This window comes from Trachypithecus francoisi, unplaced genomic scaffold (genome assembly GCF_009764315.1).
Source record: "Trachypithecus francoisi isolate TF-2019V2 unplaced genomic scaffold, Tfra_2.0 Lachesis_group4, whole genome shotgun sequence".
In the NCBI taxonomy this organism is placed as follows: domain Eukaryota; kingdom Metazoa; phylum Chordata; class Mammalia; order Primates; family Cercopithecidae; genus Trachypithecus; species Trachypithecus francoisi.
In genome coordinates, this window is record NW_022681469.1 from 30,446,845 (window position 1) to 30,466,236 (window position 19,392).

The following is a 19,392-nucleotide window of genomic DNA, read 5'->3' on the forward strand; positions in this document are numbered from 1 at the left end:
TGCATTCAGACAGTGAATTACCATAAAGCCAGAAAAAAGAGAGTAAGTTCCGTACTTATCGACAAGATCTCTACAATATATTGTTAAATGAAAAGGGTATATAGTATGTGTACAGTATGCTACAGTTTATGTTAAAATGAACATAAAAAATAGAATACAATGAGACACCACCTCACACTCACTAGGATGGCTATAACACAAACAAGCAAAAAAAAAAACCAGAAAAGAACAAATGTTGATGAAAATGTAGAGAAAATAGAACCCTCATACATTGCTGTTAGAATGTAAAATAGTGCAGCTGCTTTAGAATAGTTCCTCAAAAAGTTAAACATAGAATTACCATATGATCCAGCAATTTCGCTCCTAAATATATATCCAAGTGAACTGAAGATGTATGTTCACACACAAATGCTTATACACAAATGTTCATAGCAGCATTATTCATAATAACCAAAAAAGTAGAAACAACCCAAATATCCATCAACTGGCTAAAAGATAAACAAAATGTGATACAATGGAATATTATTCAGCCATAAAAAATGAAGTATTGATACATGCTATAATATGGATGCATCTTGAACACATTATGCTAAGTGAAGGAAACCAGAAACAAAAGAGCACATATTGTATGATTCCACTTATGTGACATGTCAGAATAGGCAAATCCAGGGCCGGGCGTAGTGGCTCCCACCTGTAATCCCAGCACTTTGAGGATCCCAGCACAGAGACCAAGGTGAGCAGATCACTGGAGGTGAGGAGTTTGAGACCAGCCTGCCAACATGGTGAAACCCTGCCTCTACAAAAAAATAAAAAATTAGCCGGGCATGATGGTGCTGACCTGTAGTCCCACCTACTTGGGAAGCTGAGACAGGAAAATTGCTTGAACCCAGGAGGCAGAGGTTGCAGTGAGCTGAGATCACACCACTGTACTCCAGCCCGGGCAACAGAGTGAGACTGTCTCAAAAAAAATAAAAAAATAAATAAAATAAATAAAAAAAGGCAAATCCACAGAGACAGAAAGTAGGTAAGTGGTTGCCAGGGGCTGGTGGAGAGGGGACTGGGGAATGACTGCTAGTAGGTACAGGGTGGTTTTTTTTTGGTGTGTGGGCTGTTGATGAAATGTTCTAAAATTAGACAGTGCTGACAGTTATACAATTATACAAGTCTGTGAATATACTTAACCATTGAATTGCATATTTTAAAATGGTGGATTTTGATATGTGAACTATATCTAAATAAAGTCATTTTTTTTAAAGGAGGGCAAGTTGAAGACATCTTCAGATGACAAACAAAAGCAGAGTTAGCTGCCATAGGCCCTTACCATGGAAACTACTGAAGAGTGAACCTAAGACACAAGAAAACTGAACCCAAAAGGAAATAGGGAAATGCAATAAAAAATGGTAAGGAAATATTTACAAAACATATGGATGTATCTAAACAAATTATGACTACGCAAAGCTATTAGTAATAATGGTTGATTTGGAAAAGTAACAATAACAAGATAAACTTAAAAATTGGTAAACATTTCAGATGGGAACAGTGAGCAAAGATAAAGTTTAATATGTTTTTATTTGGAAGGAAAGTAAATATTGATTAATTTTAGACTTTTTTTTTTTTTTTTTGAGACAGAGTCTTGCTTTATTGTCCAGACTGTAGTACAGTGGTATGATCTTAGCTCACTGCAACTTCTACCTCCCAGGTTCAAGCAATCCTCCTGCCTCAGTCCCCCTGGTAGCTGGGATTACAGGCATGTGCCACCATGCCCAGCTAACTTTTATATATATATATATTTTAGTAGAAACAGGGTTTCATCACGTTGGCCAGGCTAGTATTAAACTCCCGGCCTCAGGTGATCCATCCGCCTCGGCCTCCCAAAGTGCTGGGATTACAGGTGTGAGCCACCACGCCTGGCTTTTTTTTTTTTTTTGAGACAGAGTCTTGGTCTTGTCACCCAGGCTGGAATGCAGTGGTGCAGTCTCGGCTCACTGCAACCTCTGCCTCCCAAGTTCAAGTGATTCTCCTGCCTCAGCCTCCCGAGTAGCTGGGATTACAGGCGCCTACCACCACGCCCAGCTAAATTTTGTATTCTTAGTAGAGACAGGGTTTCACCATGTTGGCCAGGCTACTCCCAAACTCCTGACCTCAAGTGATTTACTTGAAGTGATCCACTGCCTCAGCCTCACAAAGTGCTGGGATTACAGGTGTAAGCCACCATGCCCAGCCAATTTTAGACTTTTAAGTCTGCATATTAAAATGTTAGGAGTTGGTTGGGCGCAGTGGCTCACGCCTATAATCCCAGAATTTTGGTAGGCCAAGGCAGGTGGATTAGTTGAGGTCAGGAGTTCAAGACCAACCTTATTAAATAAATAAACAAATATATTTATATTTATTATTATTTTTTATTTTTTTGAGACAGAGTCTCACTCTGTCACCCAGGCTGGAGTGCAGTGGCGTGATCTCAGCTCATTGCAACTTCCGCCTCCCGGGTTCAAGCGATTCTCTTGCCTCAACCTCCTGAGTAGCTGATCTACAGGTGCCAGCCACCACACCCAGCTAATTTTTGTATTTTTTTTAGTAGAGATGGGGTTTTACCATGTTGGCCAGGCTGGTCTCAAACTCCTGACCTCAGGTGATCCACCTGCCTCAGCCTCCCAAAGTGCTGGGATTACAGGCATGAGCCACCGCGCCTGGCCAAAAAAAATTAAAATGTTAAGGGTAGCTCTTCCTCTTCCTTCCCTTCCTGTACAATTCAGTCTTCAGGCCATTAGGTAAAATAGTACAAAGTGTCTACAATGAAGAGGAAAACCGATGGCCCAGAGTGGAATGTCACTTTTATTCACTATTATGTCCTCAGTGTCTGAAACATTTTCACTCAATATTTGGCTTGCTCTGTCACTTCCTTCTGGACTCTGATCAAATGTCATTTCTCAGGGAGGCTTTCCTAATCATTTCATGTACAGCAACACTCAACACCTACTCTTCTCCTTTACCCTGTTTTATTTTTTCTTCATAGTACTCAACACTATTTTGTATTTATTTGTTGATTATCTGTCTTCCTCCACTAGAATGTAGCTCCTTGAGAACAAGGACTCAGACTATTGTGTCAATTACTGTGTTCCTAAACCCAAAACAGTGCCTTCCATGTAGTACATGCTCAACAAATATTGTTGAATGAATGAATCATGTTTGTGTATCTGAGATATTTTATAACTGAAAGGAACATGCCAAGCATGGTGGCTGACGTCTGTAATCTCAGCACTTTGGGAAGCTGATGTGGGAGCATTGCTTGAGCCCAAGAGTTCAAGACCAGCCTAGGCAACATGACAAGACCCCGTCTCTAAAAAAATTAATAATAATAACAGAGCAGCTGATCAATTTCTAATTCTATTTATGGATGTTTGTTGCACAGCATTTTTACAATGATCATCTCTGGGTGATATGATAATGAACTCCTTTTTTCCTCCTATTTTCTCCCGTGTGCATCTGTTTCTTTTACCATCAGAGAAAAAAGTTAAAATTTACAAACATTTTGTAAATTTACAGCTTGAGCAACATGGTGACAATGAAGGGAAAACAAACACAGGAGTTTGGATGGGGAAATTGGGTCAAGAGCTTGGAGCAGCTAGTGGGAAGTGGGAGTGGAGTGGGAGGGCCTGGCAGTATGGCACCAGAGGAAGGTGCCCACGGAGAGTTGGCCCTGGAAGATGGGCAGAGGGCAAACAAGGCAAGCAGTGACTTCTTCACCTCCCACCTGAGCCAGCAACCTAAATTCTGAGTCTGGTTGTGGCACTAACTAACCAGTCACCTGGGGCCAGTCACTTCTTCAGGCCTCAGTTTCCTCATCTGTGAAGCACAGGGCTGAGGGAGACAAGCTGTCTCTCTCAGAGCCTTTCTCCCTAAGAGGTGGGTGGTCCTAGAACCTGCACTGAGAAGCTGTGGTGTGGGTGGCGGACTCCCACCAACACAGCAGGCCTCTGCTCTCAAGCTCTGTTTGGGAAATACTGGATGAATAATGTGGAACAGGAGAAAAACAGTATTCAAAACTGTATGGGCCCTTTAAGTTAACCATGATAAATACATAGAGAGAGAGAGAGAGAGAGAGAGACTGACAGTGTATCTACTCTTTTTTTTTTTTTTGAGACGGAGTCTCGCTCTGTCGCCTGGGCTGGAGTGCAGTGGCCGGATCTCAGCTCACTGCAAGCTCTGCCTCCCGGGTTCACGCCATTCTCCTGCCTCAGCCTCCCGAGTAGCTGGGACTACAGGCGCCTGCCACCTCACCCGGCTAGTTTTTTGTATTTTTTTTTTTTTTAGTAGAGACAAGGTTTCACCGGGTTAGCCAGGATGGTCTCGATCTCCTGACCTCGTGATCCGCCCATCTCGGCCTCCCAAAGTGCTGGGATTACAGGCTTGAGCCACCGCGCCCGGCCTCTACTCTTAAATAGTAACATTTTTTACTGAGCAGGGTCCTCTTATTCTTTAGTCACAATAAGCACAGTTCCTGAGGCCTATAGACTTTTCAAGGACTCTCAAACATGTTTGAGATATAGAAAACAAAATATATTGACTTCAAAAAAATTTAAATGACAAAACTAAAATTCACAAACATTTAATCAAAGGTCTGCAAAATATATGTTAACTAGACAGTTTCTTTTTTTTTTTTTTTTTGAGACGGAGTTTTGCTCTGTCACCCAGGCTGGAGTGCAGTTGCACGATCGCGGCTCACTGCAACCTCCACCTCCCAGGTTAAAGCAATTCTCCTGCCTCAGCCTCTTGAGTAGCTGGGATTACAGCTGCCTATCACCACATCTGGCTAATTTTTTTGTATTTTTAGTAGAGATGGGGTTTCACCATGTTGGCCAGGCTGGTTTTGAACTCCTGGTCTCAAGTGATCCGCCCGCCTCAGCCTCCCAAGTGCAAGGATTACAGGCATGAGCCACTGCGCCTGGCCAACTAGACAGTTTCAACTCAGCATAGTAACTTCAGATGTGAGATATGGGCTCATTTTAACATGATGGAGTATCCTATAGCAGGCATATCTGGGGCCTGTGGAAGTAAAGTGAGAATGGGGTGGATTATGGAGGTTTGATAGTTTCCTGAGTTTCAATTTTTCTACTATGAGCATGTATTATAAGACGAAGAAAAAGTATTCAATGAATGTTTTGAAAAAGTATGTAAATAAAAAAACCTTAGGAAAGATTTGGGGTGAAGAAGTCCCTATTTTCTCATCTCAATAAAGGCTTAGGGACAGTCCTCTGTCTTATGGAGTTAATTAGAATCAAAAAGGAAACTCACTGGAGACATGTATTTAAGAGTTTACTCATTCTGTGCTATTCTCCAAGTTATTTCCATTTAGCAGTTTAGGATAGATCTGTGTATTGACACGTTGCTCTCTTTTTCCTTCATGGAACCATAAAATCATTGAATGTTAGAACATAGAGGGAGCCTTCCTCCTTGCTGTCACCTTCTTTTGGCAGTCACAGTGGGCTCTCTGAGCATGGGAGAGCCCAAGTTAGCTGCAAAAGGGCCAGGCTCAAATGAGCTCCATTGCTGCGTGGTAGATGGCGGAGGTGCTACCAGAGGAAACAAGTGTCTTGCTCCTGGCAGAGAGGCAGAGTCTGAGTCTATGGATTGGGAGACAATGGGGTTCTCCTGGTGTCTATGCTGTTGTCATTCACAATTACAACAGCTGCTCTTCCCTCTGCTACATGTGTTCACTCACACATGCCCTACCTTTACACACATGTGTGTGCACACTGGCACATTTTCTCTCCGCCTAGACAGCTGGCACCTCTCCCCCAGACACAGATGCCCAGACATTTCTGCTGCCAGCCAACTCACTCCGTGGCTCTGCTCCAACTCGGCTAGAGCAGGGCAGGGGGCTGTTCCTGCTGCCTCTTATCTTAGCCAAGAAGGACAGTGGCTGCTGTTAGGAGAGGGGGTAATGAGGGGTAGAGGACAACTGGTCTTTGAGGAGACTCCCACCCTTTTTTGCTTCTCCCAGTGACTCCTCCTTTGGCTAAAGGACTGGAGAAAAAGCTGTCCAGTCAGAATCCCTCCTGTCAACGATGAAGGCCCAAAGCCCTACCCACACTGAACCCCTCAGCCCCTCGCCTGACAGATCCTGAAAGTCAGCTACAACTGTTGGTGTCTCAGGCCCCCAGCTCTCCCATTTGACCCTGAAAACCTCCCCAGTCCCCCATCCTGGGTTCTTTTGCATGTTGGAATATCACGTGCTGATATGGCGTTCCATGATTATGCCTCTCAGTTGATAAGCATGTTCCATCTAGAGAATGTCTTGTGTATTTTCTTAAAAGTTCTTACCAGGGACTCCAAAGGGAGTCCCTTTAGAAAAACTACTCACTGAGTGTAGTGTTCACTGTTCGGGTGATGGGTTCACTAGAAGCCCGTTATGCAATATACTCATGTAACAAATCTGCACATGTACCCACTGAATCCAAAATAATTTTTTTTTTTTTTTGAAATGGAGTCTTGCTCTGTCACCCAGGCTGGAGTGCAGTGGTGTGATCTTGGCTCACTACAACCTGTACCTCCTGGGTTCAAGTGATTCTTCTGCCTCAGCCTCTTGAGTAGCTGTGATTACAGGCACCTGCCACCATGCCTGGCTGATTTTTATATTTTTAGTAGAGAGAGGGTTTTGTCATGTTGGCCAGGCTGATCTCAAACTCCTGACCTCAAGTGATCCACCCGCCTTGGCTTCCCAAAGTGTTGGGATTACAGGTGTGAGCCACCGCACTCGGCCAAAATAAAATTTTAAAAATGTATTGTAAGCATCATCCTTATTCATTGATCGTCTCTGTTAATTAATTATTTCCTTTAACTTTGAGAGAGTTGTTTTAAGATTTAAATATATATTTGCTTCTTAGTCTGTGCCTTGTGCAAACTAGATGCTCAGTTATTATCACTGGACTAATCTATTACTCACATGCACTAAAGATCAGTAAACCAGGCTGGGTGCAGTGGCTCAAGCCTGTAATCCCAGCACTTTGGGAGGCCAAGGCAGTTGGATTACCTGAGGTCAGGAGCTTGAGACCAGCCTGGCCAACATAGTGAAACCCCATCTCTAGTAAAAATACAAAAATTAGCTGGGTATGGTGGCACACGCCTGTAGTCCCCGCTACCCGGGAGGCTGAGGCAGGAGAATCACTTGAACCCAGGAGACAGAGGTTGCAGTGAGCTGAGGTCGCGCTACTGCACTCCAGCCTGGGTGACAGAGCGAGACTCTGTCTCAAAAAAAAAAAAAATCAGTAAGCCAACCCCACCCCTGAGCTAACTAAATTCTCCAGCTAGACTGAACCTGCCTATCTCACCTATATCATCAAATTCAGCCTCAGCCACTGCCCAGCCTGGGACATTGGGCAAACTTCTTTGCTTCTCTAGCCTTAAGATCCTTGTGAAAACAGGCTGAGCTTGATAATGGCTCTAAGCATTCCTTACAGCCGATTAGATTCTATAACTAAATGCTTTTATAGAGTCTTTGTAGCCTCAGTTCCTCAGTCTTCTGGAATTAAATCACCATTGTCCCTTGCCACTTCTCTATCTGCACAACAGGGAGAAATCAGGGAGAAGGAGAAATAGAGGGATGTGGAGAATCTTCCTTCATAGCAAGGAAAATGAGCAGCCTGGGTACTAGCTCTAAAAGGGAGTTCTACCCAAAATAAGGAACTCAGTGCATCATGCGATATATACTGCCCAGGGGGCTCTGAGTATGTAAATCAGGACAGGTATGTGTATATTAGGGCAAATGTGTGTACTCTAGGAACCTTTGCACCTGTCAGTGGCCTCAGGCCTGTTGATGTTCTCATTGCTCATGTGACTCCTGGTACCCCGAGGGCCTGGGCCTGGTTGTGCGCTGCTTTCACAGCCTCCTGGGTAGGTCTGTGAGTCAGGAGGCATGTGACTCTTGGTGGTTTTGTGTACCTGAAACTGTGTGTTGGCCTCATCACTGCAGGAAGTTCAGGTTCTTTGGTTGGCTTAGTGAATTACCCAGGAAACAGTAGACATGGGCTGGCTGAGCTCCCCTATGTTTTCGAAGCCAAGGAAGAGGGAAATGCCCTTCCTCCACTCCTAAAGGTCAGCATACTCTTCCCACAAAGGGGACACACTATGAAAGTCACCCTTGTCTCCTGAGGATGAGGCTTCACTTATGAGGCCCCTAGGGGGAAATGTGTAAAGCCAAAGTCATTCCAAGATCTGGAGGCAGGGCAAAGGCCGGTAACCAAGCACAGTAACCAGGCCTGCAGTTGGCTAAGCCCCAGAGTCACATCACCTGGAAAAGCTATTTTTATGTGCCAGACAAGACTGAGAAGTTGCCGCTGTCATCAGAGCCCAGGTTTCCCCTAACCCTGTCCCAGAGGCTGGGCCACTGTGACCCACCCATCAGGGAATAACAGAGAGCTGGCCTTGCTCCAGGTAGGCCCTTTCCCTCCTCCTCCTCCTCTAGCTCTCTCCCCAACTCTGCTGTTGGGAGACTGCTGCCTACCTGTAGAGTTGGATTTCCTCCTCAAAGGGTAGCTTCCCAGCAAAGCCACATTCCTACTTCCAAAGCAGGGAGCTCACCAGTGTATACTTACGGATTTTTCTGTCTACTTTCCCTAACTTGGGACATCTGATTGTTCTGCTAGGCCATGCAGCAGTTCCTTTCCTGTCCTCCTGTGCATCTGAAAAAGGCTTAAGCCAGCTCTGCAGCTGAGCTCTTTGCATTTTCTAAGTCCCCCTTCACATACCTGAGGTTCGCTTGTCTTCATATGGTCCCCAATGTACTCTTGGAAAATTAATATGTTAGTGTTACAGCTCTTTGAGAATTTGTCTAGCAGGTCTTTGGGTCTTCACTGGAAAGCCCCTAAAAAAAAATTAACAAGTTAAATTCCAGGAAAAGCATCTCTTTATTAGCCCCCACTTATTCTTTCATTTATTCATTCTGCATTTATTTAGCATTGTCATTTTTCTATTGAAGATTTCATGCTTTTCTTATCTATTTCGCAAGTTCCTGATATATTAAGAAATTGAGGCTGGGTGCGGTGGCTCACGCCTGTAATCCCAGCACTTTGGGAGGCCGAGGTGAGTGGATCACGAGGTCAGCAGTTCAAGACCAGCCTGGCCAAGATGGTGAAACCCCATCTCTACTAAAAATACAAAAAAAATTAGTCGGGCGTGGTGGCACGCACCTGTAATGCCAGCTACTCCAGAGGCTGAGGCAGAGAATTGCTTAAAACCTGGAGGGGTGGAGGTTGCAGTGAGCTGAGATCACGCCACTGCACTCCAGCCTGGGCAACACAGCGAGACTCCATCTCATAAAAAAAAAAAAAAGAAAGAAATTGAGACCTTGTTATTGTACTTACGAAAATATTTCCCTGCCTATTTGCTTTTAGTTTTTTTGTTTTGTTTTGTTTTTCTTTGAGACAGAGTCTCACTCTGTCGCCCAGGCTGGAGTGCAGTGGCATGATCTCAGTTCACTGCAACCTCTGCCTCCTGGGTTCAAGCAATTCTCCTGTCTCAGCCTCCTGAGTAGCTGGGAGTGCAGGTGAATGCTATGACGCCAGCCAATTTTTGTAATTTTAGTGGAGATGGGGTTTCACCATGCCAGGCTGGTCTCAAACTCCTGACCTCAAGTGATCCATCCGCCTTGGCCTCCCAAAGTGTTGGGATTACAGGCGTGAGCCACCACGCCCGGCTGCTTTTAGTTTTTTGTAAATAATTTTTACTATTTAGTAGTAGAGATTGGGTCTTGCTATGTTACCCAGACTGGTCTTGAATTCTTGGGTTCAAGCAGTCCTCCTGCCTCAGCCTCCCAAAGTGCTGGGATTACAGGCATGAGCCACAACACCTGGCCTATTTGCTTCCAATTTTGTTTATGACTATTTTCTTCTTTTTCACAGTCATTTATTCAACAACTATTTATTAAATGTCAACTATGAAAAACCCACTGGGCAAGGCATTTTGGAAACTGAGCTACTTGCCCTTAGGATACTTCTTCCCTCCTACCTCTTAATTATTTAACTGATAGATCTGAAAGCTTGATAGTATCATCACACCCTTAGATGACAAGGCTCTGGGCCTTATCACTCAAATCACTTAAGTTTATATATGACTCACGTATAATAAAAGCTAAAAATTAATAAAAATGGCCAGGCGCAGTGGCTCACATCTGTAATCTCAGCTCTTCGGGAGGCCAAGGTGGGCGGATCATCTACGGTCAGGAGCTCGAGAGCAGCATGACCAACATGGTGAAACCCCGTCTTTACTAAAAATACAAAAATTAGCTGGGCGTGGTGGCACATGCCTGTAATCCCAGCTACTCAGGAGGCTGAGGCAGGAGAATTGCTTGAACCCAGGAGGTGGAGGTTGTAGTGAGCTGAGATCATGCCACTGCACTCCAGCCTGGGCAACAAGCATGAAACTCCGTCTCAAAAAAAATAATACAAATACAGTGTATAATATATACAGTTACAATAACTCAAATTAGTTAAAAAAATCACACAAAATTGACATATGAACACTTATTAATTAACTTCAATTTATTAAATAACAGAGAGAAATAAACCTGCCAGGCCTTGTGCTTATTGGTTAGTGAGTGTTTTCTTTTCTCTGTACAAAAGTCTGTTTGGGGACCCAAAAGACAACAGGAAGTAGCCCGAAGGTGTAGAATCTGAGCTGGGGGAGCTGCCTAGGGAATTGCAGAGGCAAGTGTCACCAAGCTCCAATAGCCTGCTGTCCTCACTGTCCCTGCAAGAAGAGACACACTAAGAGAACCAGATTTCTCACGTTGACATTTCAGGGCATGTTGATTAAAAAAGTAGTGACTTCCAGGACAAACAGACGTGAGTTCAAAGCCAGCCCCACACTCTCTGACTGGATGACCTTGCGTGAGTAACTTACTCTTCCTGAGGCTCAGTATTCGCATCAGTTTTCTCTCAATGTGATGTTGAGACACTCCCCGTAGGAGTGTTTTGAAGATGAAATGAAATGATTCAGGCAAAGCAGTTGCACATTGTTTGGCACTGAAGCTCAAAAATTGTTAGTTCTATTTTATTATTATTATCACCACTATTACTATTATCCTATGTCGTGTGCCAGAGGCTGTGCTGGGTGCTGGAAATGCAGCAATGAATAGGACACACGGTCCCTGCCCCATCCCACCTCCAGGGATCTGATTGATCAAAAGAAGCTGAGTTTTTCAGCACCAAACTCAGCCTGATTACACACATGGTCTTATTATATCCCTTCCTGCATTGTCTTTTTGAGAAAAGTCACTTTAAATCCAGGAAAATTTTAGACTATGAATTATTTGAAGCCAAAAATTTAACTTAATTCTTTCTCCACTAAAGAGTACAATAATACATACTTAGAACACTAATGAGTCCTAATAATCTGTTCTACATGTAGAAGGCTGTCAGTCCCCCAAGTACTTTCATACTCATTTCATCCTGGAAAGCAATTAAGTTAGAGAAACAGACATTTTAAAGAAATTACATAATGGAGAAGTGTTAATAGAGCCGCCTATGAAGTTGTGATACCTAGAAGATTCTACAAAAACAGAATTCAACTGGATATATACTTTGTTTAACTTTTTATTATGGAGAATTTAGATCATACACAAAAGTAGACAGATGAGCAGAATAGCTTACAGGTATCCAGTCCCCAGCCACCAGCAACCCTATGACCAATTCTGCCCCGTTCACACACACACGTGCTTTCCCTGCGCCTGTGTTATTTGAAGAACATCCTGTACAGCCTGTCAGTTCAGCTGCGAATATCTGGTATGCATCTGTAAAAGCTGAAGATTTGAGGCCGGGTGCCGTCGCTCATGCCTGTAATCTCAGCACTTTGGGAGGCCAAGACGGGAGGATTGCTTGAACCCAGGAGCTTGAGACCAACCCAGGCAACAATCTTGGAAGACCTCATCTCTACAAACAAATTAAAAAATGAGCCGGGCCTGGTGGCAGGTACCTGTAGTCCCAGCTACTCAGGAGGCTGAGGCAGGAGGATAGCTTGAGCCAGGGAGGTTGAGGCTGCAGTGAGCTGTAATTGCACCATGGCACTCCAGCCTGAGTGACACAAAAAGAACTTATCTCAGAAAAAAAAAATTAAAAAATAAATAAAGTTTACACATTTTCAACAAAGCTAAAACACTGTTACACAGCTAAAATATCAACAGCAATTCCTAATACCGTCAAACAACATTCAAGTTTCTAATTGTTTCATAAAAGGACACCATTTTAATATCTGCAAGTGAGTTGTGGTTCTCAGAGAAGGAAACATAGGTAAAAGTAAAGAATTCAGTTGTAAAATAAAAATTTTAAACCCATTAAAAAGTATTTGTTGGCAAAAAAAAAAAAAAAGAATTCAGTTGAATTGCAACCTCTTTAAGAGCAAATAAATTCTCCTTTGTATTCATTTAGAATGTTTGTGCTTCTTTTTACTGTTTTAAACAAAGCTGCAATGAATATCTTTATACTTACATTTTTGTACACTTGCCCAATTATTTCCTTAAGAGTAACACCTATGAGTAAAAGCCAGAAGGCATGCCTTTGTTTTTTTATTTTGTTTTATTTTTGAGACAGGATCTCACTCTGTCACCCAGGCTGGAGTGCAATGATGCTATCATGGCTTGTTGCAGTCTCGACCTCCTGAGCTCAAGCGATCTTCCCATCTTAGCCTCCCAAATAGCTGGTACCACAGGCACACCACCACTCCTGATACTTTTGTTCTTTTATTTTTATTTTTTGTAGAGACAGGGGTCTCACCATGTTGCCCAGGCTGGTCTCGAACTCCTGGGCCCAAGCCATCTTCTTGCCTTGGCCTCCCAAAGTGTTGAGATTACAGGTGTGAGCCACTAAACACAGCCAGCACACCTTTTAAAGCTCTTGTTCCATACTATGAAATAGCCTTCCTAGGCACACTGTGTGAAAGCGCCCATTTTCTTTTGTTCCATGCACACACAGTCCTAATAGTATTCTCTTGATTTGCAAATGAGGATATGGAGTGGGGGGCACTGGATTAGGGTGGGCCCTAATCCAATGTGACTGGTGTCCTTATAAGAAGAGGAAAATTTGAACAGACAGAGGGAAGATGGCCATGTGATGCCAGAGGCAGAGAGATTAGAGTTAGGGTGCCATGAGCCAAGGAGGGTGTGGGGACATCAGAAGCTGGAAAAAACAAAGAAGGATCCTCCCCTAGTTGGCAGCATGGCCCTGCCAATGCCCTGATTTCAAACTTCCAGCCTCCAGAACAGTGAGAGAATAAATTTATATTGTTATAAATCACCTAATTTGTGATACTTTATTACCACTGCCCTAGGAAACTAATACAGGTGGAGCGGAGTGGTTTGTAAAATAGGGAGGGGAAAAGATTTCTTGACACCATCTGCACATTTGCTGGGGATATGTCAGACTAACTCCTTTTAGGACACCAGAAGGCTGTGTTGGATCATGGGGAAGGGATGGGAAGAAGGCAGGCAGATAGTGCTATAGGACACTAGCTACCACAAGGGTGATAAGAATGGGTGTCCTCTGGACTTCTAGGGGTACAGGATATCTGGGAGCAGACCAGGGTGAGCTGGGAGCAGAGGTGCAAGGGACCAGAAGAAACAAGGCTTCAGAAGAGCAGCTCCCTCATCAGTATTACCCAGGGAGTAATTTTGGGTACAGGCCACACTCCTGGGTTCCCCTAAGGCACAAATTTCTACTCTTCTCACACCAACAACTCTTTTTTGAGATGGGGTCTTGCCCTGTCACCTAGGCCGGAGTGCAGTGGTGCCATCATAGCTCACTGCAGCCTCGAACTCCACAACTCAAGGGATCCTCCCACCTCAGCCTCTTGAGTAGTTGGGACTACAAGCATGCGCTACCACGCCCAGCTAATTTTTTTATTTTTTATTTTTGTAGAGACTGGGTCTCTCTATGTTGTCCAGGCTGGTCTCAAACCCCTGAGCTCAAGTGGTCCTTCTACCTTGGCCTCCCAAAATGTTGGGACTACAGGCATGAGCCATGCAATGAGCCTATACTTTTTAGATTCCATACAAAGGAATACTATTCTGGACATTTCATGTAAATGAATAATTTAATATATGACCTTTTGTGTCTGGTTTTGCTAATGGATGGTACCGTGTAGTTCCTGGCTCTTGGTGTCCCAAACAAAGAACTGGACGTGACACAGATAGCATAGCAAAGCAGCAAAAATTTGTTATGCTTAGTAACACTCCCAGAGAGGAGAGAGCAGGCTGACCAGCGAGTGGTATCAGTCCCAGTTTGTTACATTTCATGGCCTTTTATATGTTTTTTTTTTTCCACTTGCTCAACCTTACTTGATCTCTTTTGACCAAATTGCTTATCTTTACTGTTATTTTTTTGTGACCAAATTGCTACTGCAAGCCCTTCTTTTTCTTATCTTGCATGTTTCAACTCACTGCTTACTCCCCTATGTACATACCGCTTACTCCCTTATTTTGTGTATTCTACTTCTGCTATTTTGCATGTTTTGCTTTTGCTACTGATTAAGCTTAGTTTACGTCCAAGGATCCGCTTCACCTCCAGCTTACTCTGCTATTCTCCTGCCTCAGTTTCTTCCAACTTGCACAATGTTTTCAAGTTTCATCTATGTTGTAGCTTGTATCAGAATTTCATTCGTGTCCAAGTAATATTCTGTTGTATGGATATACCATATTTTATTATCCATTCATCAATTGATGGACATTTGGGTTAGTTTTCACCCTAGCTATTATGAATAAAGCTGATATGAATATTTGTGTACATGTTTTTGTGTAGATATATGTTTTCAGTTCTCTTGGGTCTACAACTAGGAGTAGAACTGCTGGGTTATATGGTATCTCTCTGTTTAATATTTTGAGGAATTGCCAAACTGTCTTCCAGAGTGGCTGCATCATTCTGTAATTCTACCAGCAATATAGAAAGGTTCCAATTTCCCCACGTCCTGTCAACACTTGTTATTGTCTTTGCTTTTTTTAATTTTAGCCAGCCTGGTGGTTGTTAAGTAGTATCTCATTGTGGATTTCATTTGTATTTCCCTAATGACTAATGATGTTGAACATCTTTTTATCAGTATATTGGCTATTTGTAAGCCTCCTTTGGAGAAATGTCTATTCAAATCCTTCACCCAGTTGTAGCCGGGCATGGTCGCAGGCACCTGTAATCCCAGCTACTTGGGAGGCTGAGGCAGGAGAATTGCTTGAACCTGGGAGGCAGAAGCTGCAGTGAGCCGAGATCACCCCACTGCACTCCAGCCTGGGTGATGAGCGAGACTCTGTCTCAAAAAAAAAAAAAAAAAAAAAAGTGGCTGGGCACGATGGCTCACGCCTGTGATCCCAGCACTTTGGGAGGCCGAGGTGAGTGAATCGCCAGAGGTCAGGAGTTCAAGACCACCCTGGTCAACATAGTGAAACCCCATCTCTACTAAATATACAAAAAATTAGCTGGGCATGGTGGCGGGCACCTGTAATCCCAGCTGCAAGGGAGGCTGAGGCAGGAGAACTGCTCGAACCTGGGAGGCGGAGGTTGCAGTGAGCCGAGATTGTGCCATTGCACTCCAGCCTGGGCAACAAGAGCAAAACTCCATCTCAAAAAAAAAAAAAAAGAAAAAAGAAATTCTGTGCCTATTTTCAAATCAGGTTATATGTCTTTTTATTTTCCAGTTGTAGAAATTCTTTATATATTCTGGATACAAGTCCCTTATCAGATACATGATTTGCAAATACTTCTCCCATTCGATAGGTCCTCTTGCTTTTAAATGTTATCTTGACTAAGTATAAAATTCTAGTTTGCTAGTTATTTACTTTTTTTTTTTTTTTTGAAACAGGGTTTTCGCTCTGTTGCCCAGGCTGAACTGTAGTTGTGTGATCTCAGCTCACTGCAACCTCTGCCTCCCAGGCTCAAGCAATCCTCCCACCTCAGCCTCCCAGGTAGCTGGGACTACAGGCATGCCTGGCTAATTTGTTTTTTTTTTTGGTAGACAAGGGGTTTCGCCATGTTGCCCAGGCTGGTCTCAAACTCCTGGGCTCAAACAAGCTGCCTGCTTCAGCCTCCCAAAGTGCTGGGATTACAGGTGTGAGCCCCCATGCCCGACCTGTTATTTACTCTTATACATTTAAAAATATTATTCCTTTGTTATCTAGCTTCCTTGATGATAGAAGTTGAGGGTTTCATGTCATTCATTGCTTCTGGACGGTTCTCAGCCACTATCTCTTAGAATATTGCCTCTCTCTATTCTATTTTCTCCTTTCAGTACTTCAATTGGATGCATGTTCATCTTACTCAGTCTGGTCTTCATGTCTCTTAATATTTCCTTCATATTTTCCAAGTTTTTGTCCCTCTCTGCTTCATTCTGTATAACTTTTTAGATCTTGTGGGGGAAGGGGTTTGGCTTGTTTTCATTTTTGTATTTTTTTTTGGTTCACTAATTCTGTCTTCCATCCTATCTAATCTGCTGTTTAACTTGCCCGTTGAGTTTTTAATTTTGATTATCATGGCTTTCAGTTTTAGATGTTCTATTGATTTATTTTTTCAAATGTCTCTCATCTGTTTTGATAGCATATGGCACCTTTGTCATGTTTTCAGTTTTTATTTTTCTGTAAACATTTAAAAAATTCTTATTTTTTACTTTATACCTAATAATTCCGTTATAGGAAAATAGAAAGGATATTATGCAGCTGTTTCTTGGGTATGCTGGCATTTGCTCATGTAGGCTTGTTTCTGTGTGATTTATTTTTTGTGTTTGAGCTTTACTTGTCCAAACTTTTTGTGTGGGGATCATACGTAGCCTGGGTTAACTGTAGCTCCTCCAGAGAAGCTTTGTGCAAAGCTTCTTCAAGGAACTAACAATCCACCGCTAATGTTTGTTCATGTTTGATCTTGTGTTTGCCCAGACCAGGCACAGTACGCATTCTGTTTGCAAATACGCCTGAAGCCCAGGATTGCAAATTCTCAGTGGAAATGTTTTTTCAGGTCCAGAATTATGACTGAAGCAGATACATTTTCCCTTTCTCCTCCTCCTTTTGCTGATGGCCAGATTTCTCCTGGTCCACTCCTCCTTGAGAGCAAAGCGCTTGAGGGCCCCAGCTTTATGCCAGGCTTTGGTTATCAACATTACTCAACAGCCGCCCCCTCTCCCCCAACCTGCAGCCACAGCTTCAGGGTTCTCATTTCTTTGCTTTGTTTGTTTGTTTGTTGTCCCTGTAGCTTTCCTTTCCTCCTCCGCCCTCAAGCCCTGCTATGCATTTAAAGGAATGTTTGTCATGCTTTAGGTGTTTGGTATTGGGAATACTGTCTGATTATCTAGTTCCTATACTGCCTGAAATTGAATCCAGGGGGAAATAGTACAGATACACAAGCAGATAATTTCTAGTGTTCTCAGCCCCACTGGAGCCCGTTATGGATCCATGTGCTTCAGAAGATAAGTTAACCAGACAAGATCAGGCATTCAGGGTGGTATGGCTGTAGACAGAAGATGAGTTAATCGGATAATGGAATTCCTATGCTATTAGATAATTGATGTATGACCTCTCTGGGTAAATTAGAACCTTGACCCAATCAGAATGCATTAGTTGTATTTTTTTTTAAATGTTTTTAAATTTTTATTTATTGAGACAGGGTCTCAGTGTTGCCCAGTCAGGTCTTGAACTTCTGAGCTCAAGTGATCCTCCTGCCTTGGCCTCCCAAAGTGTTGGGATTACAGGTGTGAATCACCACACCCAGCTGTATTTATTCATTTATTTATTTATTTTATGTACTTACTTACTTTTAGAGACAGGGTAGGTATCTCTCTGTTGCCCAGGTTGGAGTGCAGTGGTGCAATCATAACTTGCTGCACCCTCAACCTCCTGGGCTCAAGTGATCCTCCTGAGTCAGTGCCCTGCCCCACTCCCAGTAGCTGAAACTACAGGTACATACCACTGTGCCCAGCTAATTAAATTTTTTGTTTGTAGAGACAGGGTCTCGCTTGGTTGCACAAGCTGGTCTCAAATTCCTAGCCTCAAGTGTTCCTCCCACCTCAGCCTCCCAAAGCACTGGGATTACAGGTGTGAAACTGCTACAGCAGCCTAGATAGAATGCATGATTTTTAAGAGGGATTATATAGGTTGGCTGTGTCCCCACCCAAGTCTCATCTTGAATTGTAGTTCCCATAATCCCCATGTGTCCTGAGATGGACCTGGTGGGAGGTAATTGAATCATGGAGCAGTTACCCCCATGCTGCTGTTCTCAAGATAGTGAGTGAGTTCTCATGAGATCTGATTGGTTTCTTAGGGGCTTCTCCCACCCTTTGCTCTGCACTTCTTGCTGCCACCATGTGAAGAAGGATGTGTTTGCTTCCCCTTCCACCATGATTGTAAGTTTCCTGAGGCATCCGCAGCCATGAAGAACTGTGAGTCAATTAAACCTCTTTATAAATTACCCAGTCTCCAGCCGTTCTTTATAGCTCTTTATAGGGGTGTGAGAACAGACTAACAAGGGGTTTGAAGATGGGTAATCAGTGCTAAATCTTGCAAATGGCCAGGAGGAGGGATGTTAGTGACAAAGGTTTGTTTTTCCGAGACCCTTCAATCAATCACCCTCATGCTTAATTTTCCTACATGGAGCTTTAGGGGAAGCCATGAGGAACATGGTTTCTGACACATAGTAAGTATTCAGTAAATATTTGCTGACCAGATATAGTGGAAGTGCCTTATCTTCTAGTCTGTTTGGTCTCAGCTGCAGAAGCGAGATGATGAAGGGAATGTCATCGTTTGGGAAGCATCACAATAAGACACACGTTGTGCCACCACTATGGCTCTAAGGCCTACCACCTCCAGAAGACGACCTGTGGCAAATGTGGCTACCCTGCCAAACACAAGAGGAAGTATAACTGGGTGCCAAGGCTAAACGGTGAAATACCACCAGGACTGGTTGAATGAGACACCTAAAAGTTGTTTGCCGCAGATTGAGGCCAGATTCTGAAAAGGAACAACACCTAAACCCAAGAGGGCAGCTGTTGCAGCATCCAGTTCATCTTAAGAATTTCAATGATTAGTCATGTGATAAATGTTCTAGTTTAAAAAAAATAAATAAATATTTGCTGACCGAATGTTGAATGCATAACTGAGTCATTGTGTCACAAGACAACTCCCTAATTTTCTGCAGTAAGCTTCCCTCTCTGTTGATGTGACAATCCCCAACCCACAGTTGGAGCATAAGTTTGTAAAAACAGTAATATTATGCCTATAATTCCAGCACTTTGGGAGGCCGAGGTGGGCAGATTGCTTGAGCCTAGGAGTTTGAGACCAGCCTGGGCAACATGGCGAAGGCGAAACCCCGTCTCAAAAAAAAAAAAAAATACAAAATATTAGCCAGGCATGGTGGTGTGTGCCTATAGTCCCAGCTACTC

The 19,392-nt window shown here is 43.3% G+C and overlaps 1 long non-coding RNA gene and 1 other non-coding gene across 2 annotated transcripts; both read left to right on the plus strand.

Moving 5' to 3' along the window:
- Positions 1 to 971: 971 nt before the first annotated feature.
- On the plus strand, positions 972 to 19,069 carry LOC117072796. The gene is made up of 3 exons (XR_004432948.1): positions 972 to 1,024; positions 1,257 to 1,400; positions 18,276 to 19,069. It is a non-coding gene; the product is annotated as an uncharacterized LOC117072796 (long non-coding RNA).
- LOC117073843 lies at positions 8,801 to 8,862 on the plus strand. Its single transcript, XR_004433400.1, has one exon. It is a non-coding gene; the product is annotated as a U7 small nuclear RNA (small nuclear RNA).
- Positions 19,070 to 19,392: the final 323 nt, after the last annotated feature.